General features: G+C 39.0%; 1 protein-coding gene across 2 annotated transcripts in view; it reads right to left on the reverse strand.

Moving 5' to 3' along the window:
- htr4 (5-hydroxytryptamine receptor 4) overlaps positions 1-21,935 on the reverse strand; it is a 110,761-nt gene that overhangs the window by 79,461 nt on the left and 9,365 nt on the right. The gene's annotated exons all lie outside the window — the stretch shown is intronic.

The raw sequence follows: 21,935 nt of genomic DNA on the forward strand, positions 1-21,935 counted from the left end.
TCAATGTTTAGCCTTCAGTGAAATCAAACCAGCATCTTTTTTAATACAGTAAATGACAACAATTCTATTTATTGACTGCAGAACAGAAAAATCTGTTAAGCTCCTTAACTTTATTCCATATAAAGTCACATTTTGTCTAAGTGCTGCTGCACAGAGTGGATAGCCCAAGTGAACTTTAGGCTCAGTGAAATATAATTACTTTAGAGGCATGTAGGTACAGCAGCAGTATAGGGCAGTAGAGATTTAGTTTCTATTACTTAAAGTGACCCAGAACTAGATAACAGTAAAATACATTCTACTGGATGCTAGACTCTGGTGTAACATCTGTAGTTCCAGTGCACGCTGATGTCCATCTCTGCAGCCAGTAGGTTTAAAATAGTATCGTTACTGTGTGAGTAATGCCATAAATAACACTAAAACCAAGTAGAGCTTCGATGAGGAACGCTACAACATGCAAAGTGTTGGACGAAGGCAGCTGAAGTATGTGCAAAAGCAGCAAAAGCTCATCTGCATAGTTCATCTACATAACTGTTCTGAAAGAGATGGATTTCACTCATTAAACTTAGGTAACCGTGTAAAATACACAATAAAAGGGTTAGTGAGTCTCAGGCTTGATCCCTGTCGCCAGCGTCCAAGGTGTTCCTGGTCCACTTAAATCTGACAAAGGGTCCCCCCCCTCCCCAGTTTGATATAGGAGGGCAGTGGAAGGCACCTGGGTGGCATCCTGATAAGATGAACCATTCAACTGGCTCTACTCTGAACCTCCTTCTGGATGGTGGAGCTCGTATAACTGATGTGTGGATGTGGACCAATTGGGAAATGAGAGCTTTACCTATGGGCTCAGCTCCCTCTTCACCACCTGATGCTGCAAGAATCCACCTTTGAACAAGATAATGAGATGCCTAAACTCCTTCAGCTGGAGAAAAGACTTGTTTCTATTCTAAAGTAAGCAGTCCACAATTTTCCAGAAAAGAGCCACGGTCAGACTTAGGATCTGAATCTCATCCTAGTCTATGCTGAAGGTCATGGTCTGATGAAGCTAACAGGACCACATCATCTGTAAAAAGCAGAGATTCTGAGGTTCCCAAACTGCACAAACTGACAGATGGACTGGATCTAATTAGAAAGCTGAGTAAAAACAGACACACAAACCTACAAAGAATTCAGTAGATACGTAGCTTTGCCTACAGTTTTTTTTTAATTCTGCATTCAAATTCACAACTTGACAGAAACACATGTTCCAGATACGTTACAGTAAATGGGTTTAGTAGTTTCTCTGTGAGAAAATTCTTTGCGCAAAGACTCTTTTATTTCTTGGACCATAACTTATAATTCAAAGATAGTCAAGTTTTTTTAATAAGGGTTTCTCAGATGACTTTACAATCTGCCCAACACAGCCTACAGTTTAAGATATCCTTCTGAAGAACACCGAAACAAAAACATATCCTCTCAAGCAAAGACAGGAAATGAAGAACCAAGACAAAAAGAAAGAAATTTTTTTAGAATACGATATCCTGGAAACACAGGAAATGGTCTGAACGAGAAACTGGGAGATGAAATGTTTTTCCAGACAAACTTATCATCCAATCACATCAGAAAACATCATACATCATATAATTTGTGAGCTCTTAATGGTAAATTACATCATAAAGTAGATCCTAATCTCCAGAAAACCAAACAGATCTGCCATTTAAGCATTGGTAGCTGTATATTTTATTGTTGTGTTGAATCAGTAAGGTTTCTGGGGTGTGGATAAATTGGCTGCTTGATTAATTCTCTGATTTATTTCAACTATATTTAAAATAGGATGAGTAGTTTGGGCTAAATCTTCTATTTTATTTTGTTTTGTTACACACCCACCAGCCTGTAAATTATTGAAGCTAACTTCAATGAACTGAAGCTTTATTACTGACATAATAATATTTGTAACCATAACACATTAAAGTTTACATGCACACTGGCTAAGAAATACATTCCTACATTTGAAGGGTCACTTTGCCCTGAATAGAGGCTCACAATCATGGTCACTTGTCAGCACAATCAAATGCTCTCTCCTTATTCCTTCTGGCTAAGTGTTGTGTTTTCTTAGCGTCACTACTGGTAGCATGTGGTGGGACCTGCAGCCCAATCAGGTTGTAGATTGCCAAGTTATTCCAACACGGCAAATTCATACATGCATAAGGTCGGTGTCTCCCAGCACAGTCTGATGAGCTTGGAATAAATATCAGGGGACTGTTACAACAGGAGAGCTGGACCCAGCTGCAGGACCAGCATAAGGACTGAGACAGCCCTACAAGATAACCTACAGCAGAAAACTCCATGAGAGCGGCATGAGAACCCAACATCCCCTAGTGCTTCCAGCACCGCGGAGCTCGATTGGCATTCGCCAACCAGAAATGGCACGTCTGCCACTGGCGCCCTGTTTCCCCTGACCTAAATCCAACTGAGCGCCTATGGAACTTAATGCATCATTGGATCAACGCCACCAATCTGAAGTAATACTTCTCAGTACACATAGTAGAGTACTCTTTTAGGTAAGTATTTGAAATTTTACTTTCACTTTTAGTATTGTGCCTCTGCAGAGATTATATAATGTAGAATACAGTTCTGAGAAGGAATGAATCCTTTGGAGATAACAGGTTTTAATAACACCGTCCTTCACTGAGGAGAGAAAGGGCAAGAAGACTCTAATCAATACTCCATAGATGCTTAAACTTAAGAATACTCCTTAAATTATAAGAAATATTTAGATTTCAGTTTTCTAAATATGTCACTGAGGTGTCATCTACTGTATTTGTCCAAATTCTTCCTCTTTCTGTTGGTGTCTTATGCAGCAGCCTGCTCATCCAACCGTACCATTTTACATTTCCTCACACTGGAGTCCTATACTGCAGTTGGAATAATTCATCGTCAGGTGGTACCACTGAGACATGGCACAGCTCTGGTACTTTCATGCACAACAGGTGTCAAACTGCATTAATGAGGTGACTCATATGACATTTAGACCATGGAAATGCTTCCTTTCTTAATTTTCACTGCACTCTCATGCATTTTTCAGCATTGTGCATCCGACAAACAAATGACAGAACAGAGGTATTAAAGTGACAACAAGTTTATACTGACTTATGTGTAAAGTTGTTATTGAGAAATAATAAGTGGGGAGAAGAAGAGTCACATTAAGGCTGAAAAAACTGAAACATGCATTCATAAAGATATTTCTAACATATAAAAATATTAACCAGATGTGTGTTAAAGATCCAGCTGTGTGGTTTTGTTGCTCGCTCCATCTGTTGCATGTCTCCCCACTGAGAGCCCCATTAAGCTCCTGTGCAGAACACACAGCTGGAGCCAACCTGAACCAGACCCTGTCCAGGGCCATCGAACTCAACCAGGACCTCCGACAGTGATAACACTTCCCACAGCATGAATCTTTCATGAGGAGGCCACAGTGGGAAACGCACCTGAGCTTGATTCTTACCACCTAATCAGAAGAATGTTCCTGAAACAGTTAATCAACAAACCTGCAAATTTCACAATATCTATCAAATGTGTTGTACAAATCAATAAATGCAAATGGGAACTAAACCTTTATTACAGGACTATACAGAATACAGTCGACTTTGATCTATGCAGCATTTCATGACCACAAAGTGAGTGCATTACCCTTCAGACACAAGGCAAGGCCTTATTATAGCGAACACCATTTACAAGAAACATTAAATCTGTTATGCCCTTTGCTGCATCATGCTCTCAGGATGCCAGAGAAACCCACCCAAATCCTGCGCCAGCAGTTTTAAAACTTGCTGATGTGCGTCGCCCTCCAGCACCTACACTGTGCAAACATACTGTATTACATTACCAATAATTTATTTCATTTCTGCATCTTAAGTAAGGGTTATACACTGCCAGGATGAGTCCTCAGTTTTCATCAGGTCCAAAGTATTTGCTCTGTTACCAAGCAGTTAAAGCATTTAATTGCAATGACATAATAATAAATAATTCATTTTACAGCAGATTACACAAAATGCAGGATTCTCTAGAGACATTTGCAAGTATTACTGATAAACTGTTATTTTCATCTTGACACTGTAAAACTCAGCAATGAAGCATAAGATGATCAAGATAAAGCCTCTTAAGTGTGGGAAAGTTCCTTTAAACCTTATTTTGATTAAATAATCATACGTCAGGGCTGTTTTACAAGATTTCAATTGCATCTCATGGTCGTCACACGTCACTGAATCAAACTCGATCCACTGATGACATCAATGATATGCAATTCAATTAAAACACACCAGTCTAGTTAAACAAAACACTGTTAACTCACTGTCCACGTACTTGTATTCTGTTAATATATACTGTCATTTTCAGAATAGTTTTACATTAACTGTATCTCAGCATCTTTATCAGTGAATACATCTGATTCAAATTACATGATGCGCGGTTTGCTCCAAGGATCAGACAAACAGCAGTAATTGGATCTTGATTTAAGATAATTTTGTCAAATTAGACGTCTTTTAAATCAGTTCAGTTAACGAGGTGAAATCCTACAAAGGTGAACAGAGAAGGATCTGAAAACCTTGAAATGCTACATTAATTCTGCTTCTTTACACCTGATGGCAATGAGCTGATCTTTGCTAATTACCATTCAGGTGAGGGGGTAAATGCTGATTTAAATCTTTTCACGGCTCTTTTTACTCGAGGGGAATTAAAGCTCTGTTCTAGCAAGCTTCTGATTTTACACCAGCTGTCGTCCTACCGTAAATTCCTCCCTTATGTTTTAATCCACTCCATTATCTGCCTGCTCTTGTGTTCTGGTGGTCTCCAACTAGTCCCTCATTACTCATAACCTTTCCCTTTGCTGTGTTTGAAAGAGCAACAGATATTACCCTTTCGACATCTGGACATACTTGCTCCTGAGTTTCCTTTCTTGTGCAGACATGTAGATGGCTCTGTTGGTTTTATTTGACAGCGGTAATTAAAATTTCCTGCCTGTTGATGAGGGGAAATCCACCTGTCAACTGCAGATCTCCAGGCGGTGACACAGTGGAGCCCATGTGAATCAAGGCGGCTAAGAGAGAACAAACTTCGGGTTGTTGAGCTGGCACACAGGAAAGCTTTCCTCAACCACGAGGACAGGACACGCTCTTCTGTACCTCTTGATGAATTTTCCAATTTAATTTAAATGCTAATTGGAGCTTGATGGCGGTCTCAAGGCTTTTCTCTCACAGCAGCAAGATGGATGCTTCTCCTTTAGTTCTCATGTTGTATTTATCCTCAGTCTCATTCTCATGATTGGTTTAGTGCAGTTCCTGCACATGAAGGATTTGCTAAACCGATAATAATGAACATCCCGAGGCCTCTGGGGATACTGTGTAGTTAAGATTTACTCTCACTTGAAATTCTTGCCATTTTCATGCACCATCCCGACTGTGGTTCCAGGTTCATTAAGTTATTGATTGAGAACTCATTCATGTGTATGTAATGGTGGAGAGAGGGGTGACAGGGACATCCAGTGAAATTAAGTAAAATAAGGAAAGGAAACGAGAAGAAGACGACATGGGAAAGTAGAAAGAAACATGACTGAACTATAAAAGAAAAAAGGAGAACGAAAGACAAAGAGATGAAGCTCATTGGACCCTGTCAGAAGTTATCTGAGCTTGTGTCTTTTTATGTCATTGATTCCTAATGTCAGCTGACAGTGGATGGTATTTCACGGCCATTTGCCCTGTTAAATGTCAGGACGGTCTCAGTTCAAGGCCTCTGACTGAGAATAAACCCTGAACTGCAGAAGGATGACAGGAAAGAAGGATAAGGAGCGAGTAGATGGAGGTGAATTCGTTTTTGCCCTTTGGTTTCCTTGGCTTACTGCATGTATCTTGATTTCCTACTTTTAATTACTGAAACTCACTAGTTTCATTTCTGGGAGTTAAACAAGCAGAATGATGTTAATGCATAATTCCTATGTTTAATCCATGTACCACGTGCACTCCAAAGTTCATATAGTGAACCAAAAGTAAACTAGGAGGCATTTTTATAATTTGCACAAACTTGACTGGACCCTGACGTTGACCCTTGGAGCATGCCGTTTCAGCAAATGCATTAATTAAGGAGGCAGGATGCTCCTTCTTCAAGTTGACTTTGGATCTTTGCACATTGCTACACTTATTCTAATGGATGATTCTATTGTAGGAATTATTTATTCACTGTGTTGTAGATTTATTCTTAAATAATTAAAATAGCAATATAATAAATTCACCTTGTTATTGGCCATCGCCCATCACACTTAACTCTATATTTCTTTCTAAACTATGTCTAATTAATTTAGTTTGATGAAGTTGGACAACTTGAAGCTCCACAGGAAAAGACCCAAATATAAAAAGGAGAAATTCTGGTATTTTAATATATTTGCCAAACAAAAATCTATGAACTTCACTTTACTTTCAGAAAAGTATTGTAATCTTGGGACATGGAAAGTGTTTTTAACAATTGTTCCTCGGTCTGATCAATTTATAAATAACTAAAAATAAAATAATCGAGGACGCTATTTTTGAGCTAAGAAACCTACCTGAACACATGATACGTCAATAAAGAGGCCACTCTGAGCAGAGAAAAGCTGAGTGAGTGGAGGCAAAAATGTCATCTGGTATTTTGTTCAGATATTGGCTTGAACTGAATGTCAGAACACTCAATAACACAAGCAATCAGGACTGGTCCCAGCGCACTGAGTAGTCATTAAAAAGTGACCTTTCATACAGACTGACTGTCCTGTCTGCCTCGCTGTGTACGTCCACAGGAACCTGAGTATAATGATGCAGGATGAGTCAGTGGTGATATCAGCAGGAAAAGCCATAAAACCTGCTGGAGTGTCCAAAGAGCAGCCGGAGAGAAAGTGACTCACAACTTAGGAAACACACTCGTTCATACACACTGACTCTATGGCCCAAGAAGCTCTCACACAAATACAGCTGTAAAACATAAAGACGACGGTATAAACGTCAGAACTGCTGCTACTTAAAAGCAAAGTTGGTACAAATTTCAGCAGAGGACAGAAAAATAAGAAATAGGATATTAATATGATTTAATGGAAGTCGATTCGTCATTCTGTCCTCAGAGTTCACATGAAAACACAGTTTGATTAATAAGTTTGTATCACTGTTTGTTTCTGTGAAACAAGTTAAATCAGAGCTGCAGGTTTCAACAGTCAAAAGAAAAGTTTATTCATTCATCCTCTGGGGACAATGAATGTGTGAACAAAATCAGATCTGGACCACGATGGTGGACAGAAAACGAACTAACTCACTGGAACGACTCCTGCCTCCAGTCACATTCACACTTTCCCCTAGTGGTGTCTCTGATATCTTCAGGACTTTCTAGTCCCTGTTATCATCCATCCACCACCAGATTGGAGAAGCTCCTCCCTACGATTAGACAGTTTTGCTTTTTGTTTGTTCATGTCACCTAGACGTGGACTTGACCTGTCTGTTTGCCTGCAGCTTTTCTTTTCCACACTTTTAAATAAAGTCACTCTCCTGCAGCTGCCTGCTTCACAGTGACACACGCTGTCGTTCTATAAAACCCCAATAAATCTTTCCAGTAAACATTTGAAGGAATGAACAGAGCAGGAATCATTTCAACATGAAGGTTGTGCCCCCTTTTATTTGAAGAGAGAAAATGAAAAAACCCTGATGAACAGTGAACAGTGCCGATAATAAACTATTAAAAACGTAAATATTTCATGTTTAAATTCAATTATTGTCTTTAGCTGTGTTTCATTATGTTAGAGCTTTTTGTAATTAGTCAAAGTGAGATAAAACATTACGTTGTCACCCTCTGAGCTCGTTCTCCACACAGTACCTCACGCCAGAGAGAAAAATAATCTAGTTCATTTTTATTGCCAACCAAGTTTTCATGATGCTCCCACGTAGCAAAGGAAAACGTTTTCTACTCCCACAATTTTTAATGACAGGAGAAAACGAGGACTCCGATTCTGATTCAGATCAGATTAAGGTAATGAAAAATTCCCCAGACCAGCTGATCTGAGCGGAGACGTTTAATTCCAGGTGAATCACATCTTTAAAATAATCAACCAGCATGTCATTTCAAACTAATACTGTACGTGCAGTAATACTTAAATCACTCACTCCCAGTCTGGATAACATAGAGACACAACTTTATTTATCTGGGCTGTGACGATGCAGCATCGCATCTCATGCATTATTTAATACGTGCCATATTTTTTTACGACCTAACACCCCCAACAATCTAATGAGTCATTACAAAACAGCAATGATTCCTTTCATTTAGGTAATCTGGGGCAAAGTCCAAGGACAGAACTGCTTTCCAAACCTCTCCCAACCTAATTATAACACTGGAGCTCGTTATATTGGCTAATGCTTCAGGTGTATGAATAACCAATAAACGTCCACAGTACAGTACATGGTCCTTCTTCTCTTCCTTTCTTTAGTTTACTTCCAACACAGAAGTAATAAATGACATTTAGGACTTTGATTTTAAGGTAAACTGTTGCTATCAGACGATGTGTTAATTCCAGTGCTGGGTGTGTTCAGGAAACATTGTCCAGACTTCACCAGTGTCAACACCAACTGTGCAACTAGCAAACAAAAAGTTGCACAAACTGGCCGGTGTATAAAAAGTGTAATAAAACATAATAAAACCCATGAGTGGGATATTCTACCACACAAACTACACAGGTGTTGTAACAAGAACAACATCAACTTTAACCTGAAAGGCTGTTTGTGTTGAGCTGCAAATGTGTAGATCTGTGCATCGCTGCAGCTAATTACAGTGGAACCTGCTACCTGAATATCTTCTCTCATTAAACAGCCACAGATAAGTACGTGACAGTAAACACAGCAGTGGAAAATTCTGCTGTGCACATCAACACAAACGATACACGTTCACTCATCATCCACTAAGACCAGGCTCACTGTGACTGAGCGACACATTTAGGCTGTCAACATGCAATGTCCACCTTCAAATGAAAAAAGGAAAAATAATCGCCCTGATGAGCTCTTTTTAAATTAGAAAAGTAATACATTAGGACGGTGCTGCTTTATCAACACTGAGTGGATGTGGTTTGATCATTAGAGGCTTATATACACAGCACAGTACCTGTATCACTAACTGGAGGCTTTAAATAATAAAACAGAATGTGTGTCTTCAGCTTTTAAATGTACAGTAGTGTGTACATGTTTAGTCTAATTCAGATTCTTACTGTGTCCATCACACAACACCATCATTTATTCTGCAGCACAACAACAAGCCTGAACATCTTGTAGAGTCAGACAAGAACGGAGATCTGGAAGTTTATCGAGAAGAAGAATTTCTGATGTTTTAAAGGCAAAAAGTCGCTTTTAACCTGCAGTAACAGTGTTTACTGCATTTTTGTATGAATTTCATTCATAAAGTCTATTTATGAATTTTTTAAGAATTCCCAGCTCATGTTTAAGGTGTAAAACCTTAGAACAGCACTGGTACAGGTGTGTGTGTGTCCACACATTCCCATACATGTGCCTGAGTTAGCTGTGTGAACATCTGGTTCTGCAAGAGCCCATCGTGTTGGTGTGGATTTTTAAGTTTAATATCTGTTTGTGTGCTTTGTTTGATTTTTCACTGTGTGCAATTTTATTTGTGTTTTTGTGTGTGTGTATGTGCATATACAGCTTTTTATTGCAGTGCCATAATCCCGGTAGTCTTAAGCAAGCAATTCCTGGCACAGTGGCAACACTGAGTTGATTGAGTTGATAAACTGACTTGACCCCCGGTGAACTATGTCAGAGATAGTGTTAAAAATAAGCCGTGTGTCTATAAAGAAACTATCCTTTGTTCTGATGAATCCTGAGAGTAAAATATGTGAAATATATGTTCAGTGGCTGTTCTCAAACTTCATCAGGAAAGTTTTAATGGGAAACAAACTGCAGGAAACACTTTCTGAATCGTGAAGCCAGGACTGGTCACAATTTTTATGAAATAAGTTGATCATCAACTGAGCCAAACGGTGACCTCGGAGCAGTGCTGATGATTAACACGGTGAGAGAAGATAACTGAACAAGTGTCCTTTCATAAAGACACATCCATCCTTTAAAGTGTGGCCTGTTTTTAAACGATGTGATTAAAATACACAGCTTTACAAATGTGTCATTAAGATACTTAACGCTCCCTGATCAGTGTTTGGGGTGAGATGGGGGGTTTTAAGGATGAGGGCACCGACACCCCACCCTGCGGTTCTCCTCAGCTCTGGTTTAACAGTCTTCTACCTCAGTGGTTTAACAGCACACAGCTTTACTAGTTTGGTTCACTCTAACTGCTTTTACAAGCACACAGCTGCTTCCAGTGAAAAAACTCTAAACTCAGCTGACACACATATAGTTTAAGGAAATTTAATGTGATAGTTTAGTCTGTGTGCTTTGTGCTAAGCTAGAAGAGCAATGGTTTTAATAAGCATGTTGAGAACAGCTTCCTAAAGCTGCTGCTAAATTAGAGCAAAAACACAATAAATATAGAATAAAACTAAAACTATGAGCGAAAAGAGGCTAACACGCTGCAGAGACAAATGCTGTTTGTAACAACTGCCAACATGATTTGATTTATTGTTATTATAAAGCTAATAATAAATGGAACTATAACACTATATTATCCTTGATAGCACCATAAATACTCACTCCAGTTACTGTTTGATGTTTAATTAACAATGGCTCTGCATTTTTTCAGAGTCATTCTAGAATTTGTCTTGGTGACATAGCTGTGGAAAAATTGTGATTCCCACGACACAGTGTTCAGGACAACATGACTACATGTGCAGAGCATGTTAAGTTCGACCTTTACCCATCAGTGTTTCACTGTCTACATTATTTTTCCCTTCACTGTGATTATGTTGTTTTTAACAGTGACGGCCTTTTGTGCCGTAAATGGAACCAGTCCAGATGTTTGAAGGAAGGAACGGTCTTCAACAGAGACCCATCAACACAGTGGGTGCTTGGCTAAAAATAGGATTCATTACGTCAGCTCATCACAAGTGCTCCAGTAGGGGTGGCAAGCTGACTCATCCCAGCAGGTCAATAATGAGACACCCCTCACTGGGCCTCAAATCAAACGCACACTCAGCAATGCAAAGCTAACACATCAGGATGCAACTCCACCCTCAGACCCCCGTAGGCCGCGATCTCCTATATAATGGGACCAATATCGGTCTTAATTCTGATGTTTAAACACAAGAAAGACATTTTTTACACCACACATTTTAATTTAACTCCACTACAGAGATTATTTATGACTTCAGAGCAGCTCAGCCCCAGAGGAAAGTTTGCATAAGCCAAACTCCATCCTTGCCACTTAAAGTAAATATCACCCTCGGATGCTCTCACACTGTTATGTTCAACACATTCCAGGACTTTTGTTGATGAAATGTTGTAATTCATCTCTTCGTTACAGACACCCTAAACCTGCTTTTGTCTATTTAAACTCCTTTTATCAATTACCTACATTTCCAAGAATTATAACAAGACCAAAGAACTTGCATCAATTAGTTGCACTCAGTGTTCTGTTTTACAAGAAGGTGAAAAGTTCAAGTACAATACTGGCAAAATAAGAAGAGTACAGCCTCTAATTCAAAACACACTAGCTGCATCACATTCTGGACTAATCAAGAGATCTCAGAAGACTTATGATCGGGAATTGTTGAATCGCATAAAGCTGGAGAAGTTACAAAGTGATTTCAAAGACTTTAGATATTCATCTTTCCAGTTAGGCAAACTGTCTATAAATGGAGAGGATGTATTTCTGTGGCTGCCCTCGCCTGCAGTAGGTAGACAGCTAAGATAACTCCTCAGGTACAACGCTGATTGCTCAGAGTAATATTGCTGTTCATGAATCTACGATAAAACAACAACAACAACTAAAGCTATGTGTTTGTCTATATTTATGATTGGCTGGTTGGTTCATTGGAAATGGTTCCCGCACATCTTTTTGCCAGTTTAATATGCCGCCATCCAAAAAGAATCACTAGTTACCTACTAAATAAAATGTGGCATTTCCATAATTTTTAAGCACCAACGTTCTATTTTTAGGTGAATGTCCCATCACAAACTTGACTGTCATGTGCCCAGAGGCGAGCAGGATGACAGCTGGCAGATGTTGTTAGTGTCACTCACACTGAGATCAGTGAGTATTAAGGAAATGACATCTGTAGTGTGGTCGTCTTTTCTGAGGGGAAAAAAACATCCTTGAACAAGCTGATTTAAATGTGATACAAACACACAAGCAATCATGTGTCTGTATATCCAAACAACAGGTAACACTTACCTACTAATTATGAGTAATTCTCAATAATTAGAGTGTTTGACAGTTGAGAGCGTCTGTGTGGCCACACAAACATACACATGTATTAATTCATCAGATGACTTCATGTGTCCTAGATCTGCATGAAGCTAAAAACTGGATTCAGTGTCATCACACTAAATAAAAATATATAAATCAATTTCAAGCCTCAGAACCTGAAATTATTGATGAGCCCAGTAAGTCATGGTATAGTGATAAGATTTTACTTCAAAGTAAAAGCTTCTATATTTACCAGTATGAAGTGTTTACATTAGGTTTTGTACTATAGGTTTTTTCATTTGCTGGTTTGCAAAAACTTTGGACAACATTTAGTTTTTTTTTCTAATTGCACAATGATAAGTGCTCATCTCTTTTTTGATTAAATTAATTTGGACATCTATGCATAAAAAGAGTGTTCCACTATTTCTCTTGCGACCTTTAATAGAGAGTGGTTTCAGACAACAGAACCACTTAAAGAACACTTGATTTATTCTCAAAGACACTTCAACAGCGACATAAGTGTGCATCAGGGGCACTTAATTGAACTTGTCAGAAGAATGTCTCTTCAACTAAAGCTGACTATACTGAAAAAAGCAGACAAGTGGTCAAGTCCATTTAGAGTTAGGTTCATGAATAATGAAACGAGGATCAGTTTTTTGGCATTTGGTCCCTGAACGCCACCACGTTGAATATTAAATGAAACACTCCAGATGTGAGCAAAGTCGAGACTTTGGGCTTTAATTCAAGGGGTTTGACAAAAGAGTGGCATTAACCATTCAGGAATTACAACCATTTTCATACACACACACACCCTTTATGAAGGCTCATAAATAATGGAATAAAACTGACATATTTACATTGCCTTTAATACTTGGATAATAATTCTTTGCAGTCAATGACTACTTGAAGTCTGGAACAAACAGACGTCACCAATTGCTGAATTCCCGCCCTTGAGATGCTTTGCTAGGCCTCTACTGCATCTGCCTTCAGGTGTCACACTGACCCTTATCAGCAGCCATCAGCAACATGGTCTCCTAAAACTAATGTTGCCGTATAACCAAACTGCAAATACAATTCCATTTTTGTTGGGAACATAATTGCAACTGGATTATGTTTTCTGTTTCCCTTCAATATCAAAAGTTAATCAGTTCAGAGAATCTTATTCCAGAGCTGATCAGGATGTTTTGTGGCCTTTCTGTTTTTTACCAGTGTTTTTTCACTTGTTGTGGAGCCTCTGTATTTACAATTCAATGTGGTGTTGTACAAAGCACAAACGCCAAAAAAAAAGTTATCATTCTATTATTTATGGACCAACTGCATGTGGAAGTTCCTCTCCAATGTGAGTATGATCACATTGGAGATCATACTCCAATGTGAACATGTCATGTGTTTTCCAAAATGAAGTTTACTTATTTATTAAAGGTATTAAGCAGATTATTTAATGTTTTAACGTTTTAAACAATGTGCATTTTCAAAAATGTGCATTTGTACTGTTTTCATCTGCTGAATACTTACAGCTACTTTTTCTGAATTTACCTCAAGATACATGAAAAAAGTAGAAGGCAGTTGTTGTTTTCCTACACTTCTCCTGTAAACAGTTTACTCATGAAAAATGTGTCAGTTAAGAACCGGAATAGTTTTGTCTGCCAGAAAAGTGTTTTTCCAGACAAAGTGCTTTACTGCTTCATAGCGTGCTCTTAGCAAAATCATATATAAACAGTAATAAATCAATATACTAGTTCATGAGGTTCCTTACTGGGGACACAATAAACTAAATTTAGAAAGGAATTGGCTTCACAGGATCAAAATAAGAGAGGAAATTGCCTCCTCTCAAATTCTCACCAGTAACAATTTTAATAAAATAAAAAAAGGTCATCTTTTATTGTTTATAACCAAAGGGGCTCAGGTCAAAGATATCCCACTGTTAAATCATCAGAAGATTAATTCACAATAGTTACTAATATATTAGCAGATGACAGTGAGCTCTCTTGGGGAACAGCGTGTGATGGGAACTATGTCGTCCTAAATCATCTCCTATTGGAGCTCTGCTAAAAATAATCCCTCCCAAAGAGCGCCTCAGTCCGGTCCATGTACAGCGGGATGCAGACGGGATGCTGTGGGGAAACACTGTCTGCTGGTTGGAAGGGAAGGGAAACAGATTGGACTCTTCATTAATCTTGGTAATTAGTTCAAATGGGGAATGTGAACAACACTTCAGACTGCCGTTTGGTTCTGTTCAGATTTCCCAAAATAAGAAACTGCCAGATGCCAGAAGTCAGTGTATTTTTGGTTGGTTGGTTGGTTGGTGTTACCTCAGGCTGTAACAAAGACAAACTACACTCTGTATTGTGCCTGAACATCTCACACACAGGGCAGCACATCTCATGCTACACCTTCTAATGCATTCCAGAAGGTATTCAAAGTTTTTCCATGTTACAGCAATTCATTATTTTCCTCAAAATTCTACAAAAAATTATCCATAAAGTCAAAGTGAAAGGAGTCAGTTTGAAATCTTTGCAAATGTATTAAAATATAAAAGATGAAGAAAATCACATGTACATAAGTATTCGCAGTCTTTTCTTAAACCACCTTTAGCACCAGTTACAGCCTCCAGTCTTTTTAAGTATGATGCCACAAGCTTGGCACCAGTCTTTGGGCAGTTTCTCTCATTCTTCTTTGCAGAACCTCTCAAGCTCCATCAGGTTGGAGGGGGAGCGTCGGTGACATTTTTTTAGATCTATCCAGAGATGTTCAATCAGGTTTAAGTCTGGGCTCTGGCTGAACCACTTTGTGACATTCAGAGTTGTCCTGTATCCACTCCTTTGTTATCTTGGCTGTGTGCTTGAACTGTTAACTGTAGGACTTTATATAGACAGATTAATTTCTTTCCAAATCATGTCCAATCAACTGAATTTCCCACAGGTGGGCTCTAATTTTAAAAGACTGACTACTTATGCACATGTGATTTTCTTCAGCTCGTTTTTTATTTTAAATAAATTTGCAAAGATTTTAAACAAACTTCTTTCACTTTGACATTATGGGATATTTTTGTAGATGTTTGAGAAAAATGATGAGTTTAATCCATTTTGGAAAAAGGCTATAACAAAAAAAGGTTAACCATTATGAATACTTTCTGATGAACTGCATGAACCTTCTTATTGTAAAAACCAATACAAAAGGGGAGAGACAGATCCTCTTCTTACAAGGAAGAGAGGAAATATCTGGATATTTCTGGAATTTTGGAATTTGCAGGCATCAGAGAATAGCTTGCACAAAATGCAGGTGAGGCTGATGGGAATACTGTTCGTTCTGCAGATATGTGGTTATAAACCAAAGTTACAGGTCGTCCTGTTAGTTAACATGATGAAGTGACCAGAGATGACCACGGCTAAACCTAAGTACCATCCTTCTATTGTGCTCTACAATGTGATCACATTTCATTTATCTGGATCCATCAATGTGCTGTGTTCTTAAGCTTCACTCTGATCTGGATATTGAAGTTCTTCCAGTCCTTATAAGTCAAACTGAATGAGAGTTAAAACTAAGTATACAAAACTAAAGACATGCCGTGATTTCAGGCCGGGTTTTCTTTCCAGGTCCTGAGGTCTTATTGGTGCCATCTCAGCTTGATGTTATTGACTGCCCAGACAGCCCTGCCAGGATAAACTGATGAGTTCACACCAACCTCACAACCTAAGGTAAATACTCAGGCAGTTTGTAGATGGGCGTTCATGGACTGATGGTGAAGTGTCAGCTCCAGGAATGTGTTCTCTCTCTGTTTCCCTCCTTTCTAGGGTCCTACACTGCAGAGACACAAGTTCTCCTCCGGCTAAGTCTCTCCTTGAACCGATTTAGCTGCTCTCAAATCCCTCTCTTTTCATGAGATAACAAAGAGTTTGATGTGGGTGGTGACTGTCCGCCCTCTTCTCAGATGAAGTAGAAGTCCAGCCGGTGCATCCAGGCACATGGGCGGCGCTTCCGGGCAAAGTGCACTGGTCCTGAACACAACTAGGACACTAAGCCCCCAAACTCTTCCCTTCATCATATTTTCCATCCACCTTTTAACCTTTTCTTTAACCTTCTTTTATTCTATTTCTTCAAATCAAAGCAAGTTTCCATTTCCCCTTTTGCTTTGCCCTCTTTTCTCCCACAATCTCTGTGATGTGCAATAACGCCCATTTGCAAAGAGGAAAAGAGCAACACAAAGACAAAATACAAAGACAGACAATTAGAAAAACAAACAGGGGCGTCTGTGATAAACTGTCACTAGAACTGTGTCTGCCTCATGATTGGGACTGCTAAAAAATTGGCCTTTTGTCATTAAAATCAGGTTCCCAGCGTGGTCGACTTGTGATCCACAATTTACTTTCAAATAATCATGCACACAATCAGAGGCTGCATGTTCAGGTTAAATTTTAATTCAATCAATCTGTCCAATGACATAAAAGCATTTAGCAAGAAGAAATGTGAATATTAGAGAAAGGTAAGGGAAGTTTTTCTGTTTTATTATAATTTTCATTTCAAGTTCATTTGGGTTTAAAATGCTGCAGTGTGCAGGTATGTTTGTATCTTCGTCTGCACACTATATTTACTCAGCTAGTGCAAATAATAATGGACAGTAACATAACTCGTCATCTGTCTCTATGCATCAGCCCTTTTTCTGCCAATTAAGTGGTGTAACTGATGAGACTGATACTCTCCACTCGTAGATTCACCTCATGACCCCTTGTGTTGTCCTGAGCCCCTTGTGAGGAATGTGTAAATTAGATTTTATTTAGATTTGTATTCATTTTTCCTACTGTATCTTCATCCTGCAAACTAAAGGTTTCAAAAAGCACAGTTCACTAATTATTTGTTTTACATCAGTTATTTTTGGAACAGACAAAAAAGCAACTAATGAAATGCAACACAAAAAGCAAACAATCAAATCAGACATACATCTCTGTGATCAAATCTCCCTCTTTTTTTCTGCCCTGTTTGAAACCACTTCTCTCATTTCTCCTCTTTTCACTTTCCTTTCCAGTCTCCTTCACACAGACTCAGGAAAGCAAACATTTGGAAAGAGTTTCTGTTTAGCTGGGCCAGCAGAGACAGGGAGAAGGGGTGGGTTGATGAAGAATCAAGCTAGGTCGCCAGGACTGAGTCTCTGCACACTGTGCCAGTCTGTCTGCCAGCCTCTCCAAAGCAGGAGTTTGGCCAATGTTCTGTACACAGCTGAGAAGAGTTAGTATCTACAGCGGCAGCTGCTGATGGAGTTCCCCTTGAGACATGCACACTAGATAATCCACTGTTCTATCTTCTGACACTTATTGTGGAATTGCACTTGTTATTCTTGTGTGGGAAGTGATAAATCATAATGTTCAAAGTTATATCAAGTGCAAAACACAAGAATATGCTGATAAACATAAGTATTCTACATGCAGACATTACTTTAAATGGCCCATAATATAAAGCTTACTCACAGCTCTGGTGTCTTTGTTGCTCTTTAGGCATTTTACAATAATTTTATCCTGACACCAAAGCATTTTACAAACCCTCACACTAATCCATACATATTTTATACATATCTGCAAATCAGAAGAACATGTGAGGTCCCAATGTCTGCATTTAGCAGTGTCTTCATTGAGAAACAAAAGGCTGCAATGGATCTCTGGAGCATTTCAATCTGTCCCTGGCCAGAAAACTGCAAAATTGAACACTTCCTAATTAAAAGTTGACTTCATTACTTCAGATTCTTCATGTTCACCTGGGGAACTGACTCAGTGTCTTGTTAGTATCTGTCACCTTACAGGGACGGAAATAATCACAGTCATCCATCAGAGGGCAGAGAGATAAGATACAGCAGGAATGCCAGTGAATTTAAACTCTTGTGAAGCTCAACACCATCTATCCAAAAATTACTAGTCCCTCCTATAGTGTCCATCATAAACGATAAATTACATGTTCTTAGTTAATATTACATTGAAATTTCCCATCAGACGTGGACGTTACAGCAGGAATATAATCAGGGTGAGAACCTGAGATGGAGCCATTGAAGTATCACTTTTTACTGCCACTCTACCTGCTGATGCACGTTGGCTCTGACCACAAGAGGAGCTGTTTGGAAAAGTCAAGGGTCTATTTTCAGTAGTTTGTTATAAAAATCTTCAGTAGAGAGACTGTTAACATTAAAATCAACTCATTTGAAAATGCTTCTCAACATTTACAAGTGCCTGAATGAAACAGGATTTACACTGAACACAACTTATTTCTCTGGCATATATATAGATCTAAATATATATGATAGATGATATAGATATAGAGGAACCCATCAGTGGGTTCAGAACCTCTAAAGGAACCAATCAGCTAAAAGATCTGAGCTCAGTCTCCACCGAGCTGCTTATCACCAGCTGACCAGCTGCCGCTTCAACAAAAGACCAGTTAATTAACTGACTGATGTCAGTTATCTGATAAACACTGTCAATGCATGGAAACAACAAAACACACTCACACAGACACACTTACTGAATGTAAACATGCATTTGGCCTTAAAAGTACAGACAAGTACATGTCGTCATGTGCACAAATGACATCATCAGTCTCATTATTAACAAATTGCTATAACTGTAAATCTATACGTTTAGGGAAGCTTTAAAAAGTCTAGATAGGTTGTGTGTGTGTAGACCACACTCACACAAATTCACCACACACACACTTCTCAAGTACTTGTGGTGTGTTTACTCATCAGGGGCTCCCACTGCAATCATATCGCTGTCACATCTCACTCCCTCCACTGAGTTTCCTGATGATTTACATGTTTACCTCCCCAAGAGATGACAGGAGTTTGTGCAGCTATTAATGACTGTGTACCGGCATCCAACTGCGTGTGTTAACGTGTCCAACGCTGTCCGGTATCTACAGTTCCACATGAAACCGATTCACTGCAAATATTAGCTTTAGCAAAATGGCCCTGAGAGTCAAAAATATGTGAATATAAGGAATAATATTTCAGATTTAAATATGTTAACTGACTGATGATAGAGCACAAAGGGATTTAACATGGGTTAAATAACAAATCTCACACTTAAAATAGAAATGAAAGATTTTACGTTTAGATGACAAATGAGAAAGCTCCACCTGCTGAAGGAAGTCGTCATCAAAGCCACTAACATCACTAAATGGACGATGAGGTGTGAAGAGAGAGGTCTCTTTTTGTTGTTGAGTTTGGCGACCAGAAACATTTCCAGTAATACAGATTTCATTTTATTTCAGGCTCAGATGTAAACACATTCTTCATAGACACAGACAAGAGTCCTTTAACCCTTTGAAACATCTGTTTCCTTTGTGTCAGATATATCTCTATGTTTCTACATTTTCTCAGAAAGCACTCCAGACTGCCTACTGCACTGTAGCTACAATACCACAGCTGCACAAAATATATTATTTGACTCCATCTGCATCTAGACCTGCAACTAAATGCATACTGTAATGGGTGAGGGTGTTCAGAGATCCTGGATCCCAAAGAGCCCATCATGGATTTAAAAAAAAAAACTAAACTAAAAAAACATCATTGCCTCCTGAGTGAAAAAGATTTACTTCTAAAATCTAACTGGTGTTTCCTTTTCCTCAAAACTAGCTTTTTAACCAGTTTCAAGACAGTTAAAGGGTGTTTGAAGTGTCCAGTGTGGTCTGAGGTCCCTTCATCACACTGGGGCAGTAAGAGCCCCAGTAACCAGCACAAGTGCTGGTTAAACCATTCTGACATTTTAACACTGGCTGGAGGTTCACACTAAACTTCCTGTCTGCAGTACAGTACAACAACTAGAACTTGTACCTCCACCTCCCTTCCAGGGCTCCTGTCATTCATCGTATCTAAATAAATGTAGAAAAGTCAGACAGTGTCAACCATGTTGGTTCTTCCACAGGTTCTCATCAGCACCGGTCAGAAGTTTAAACAGCTCGAGCTCTGAGCTCGGCACTTGACTGCTGGCCTCTTTAAAGCGTCTGGGTAAACAGTCAGACCACTATGGACCAAATATGTCCAACGGCACTCAGAAAGTCCTGCAGCTCTGCTGCACTTTCCTGCAGATTTTCCTTTATAAACCTTTTTCCCTGGTAATGCCCTTCATGTCTAGATACAACCACCAGGTACAACAGGTTAACTCTATTAGACTGAGAACGTGTCTAAGGAGGCTCCTCCTGATGGCTCTTATTCACCTTTCATGCATACATCCATTTGCCCTAAGACAATGAAATAAATTTGGAAGTTCTTGAGCCTTTAGGTTCTTTACTGGCCCCTGGAGGTTAAATCCAAATATCAATAGTTTGGATAGCTGCATTGGTATCGGATCAATCCATTCCAACCTGTTTACTTTTCTCTCATCTAAGTTCAGTTAATTCAGTTAATTGCTCGAGTTTCATCAAAGTGTAGACAAGTCTGTGCATACAGCTCTCCTTTCAACTCTCCTATACACATTACTCATCTCAACTTCAGTCAGTTCAGCATCAGTTGAGCCAGTTATGCTTCATTTAGAGATATATTCACATGACTGCTTGACTGACAGGTATCACTCCAGCAGTGAAAACACTGTCTACTAAAAAAAGACTGCAATTACATTTTTGTTGGAAACATAATGGATGAATTATGTTGCAAGGCATGAATGAAGCAATACATTTATCAACAGAAAGGGAGCTATCAGGACATACAAAGCACTACATCAACAAAAACGTTAGAAACACAAGTTTAAACCAAAAACCAAATCCTTTTTGTAGCTCGTTTAAGGCAACAGGAGCACACTGCTTACATTAAAGTTCAGGGTTTTGTTTGTAGTAATAAAGTAGTAGTAGAAATCTTTTCCTACCCTTAACATAGTGCCTAAAAATAATCATCTGACATTTCACTTTGTGCCACCAACAGGTCAAAATCGAACTAAACCTCAGTCCATGAAATTATACCTAGATACATACCTACAATGACCAACTTCCAAAACCTTTGATTTAACCAACCTCATGACATTTCCTCTGGCTTCACCCTCAAGCCAAACATCACATTTTTGCTCCCATAGTGATAAAGATCTAAAAATAGCAAAGTCTTTTATTTTCCATTCAGCCAACAACAGCCACCGAGCAAAGAGTGGGACTGGCCCTGATTGTGGTCACTAATAATGAGGTCCACAGTGTGAACATCTGCCTGGAAATGGGTTAAACAGTGTCAGGACTCATCAGTTGAACCTTCTGTGGCTCAGTGATTAGATCCAACTGTATTTAATTACAGTTGTTAGAAAACATATTTGCACATAGCAGGTTCTGGATTCTTGGTTACAAATATTTGATGAGATTTCTGACTAACAGAACATTTTCACAGCTGCAGGATTTATTTTTATCAGCTTGAAAATTTCCCAGCAGATTTCTGCAGTAGCAGTTTGTGCTTTTCTTGCTGCCATTTTTCAGCCCTCTTCCTCTGCGGCTCCATTCTGCTCTGCTTAGCTTTCGAATCCGATGTTAGAAGCTTGTTCAAGTCAAAGGTGAGTTCGACTTCAGTTCCCCTGGGAGAGTATGTCCACGTAAATGGAGTGGGGATCATGGATCATTACTCTGGTAACATCCCCGTGTTACATTTG

Source organism: Anabas testudineus, chromosome 10 (assembly GCF_900324465.2).
Source record: "Anabas testudineus chromosome 10, fAnaTes1.2, whole genome shotgun sequence".
NCBI classification, from domain to species: domain Eukaryota; kingdom Metazoa; phylum Chordata; class Actinopteri; order Anabantiformes; family Anabantidae; genus Anabas; species Anabas testudineus.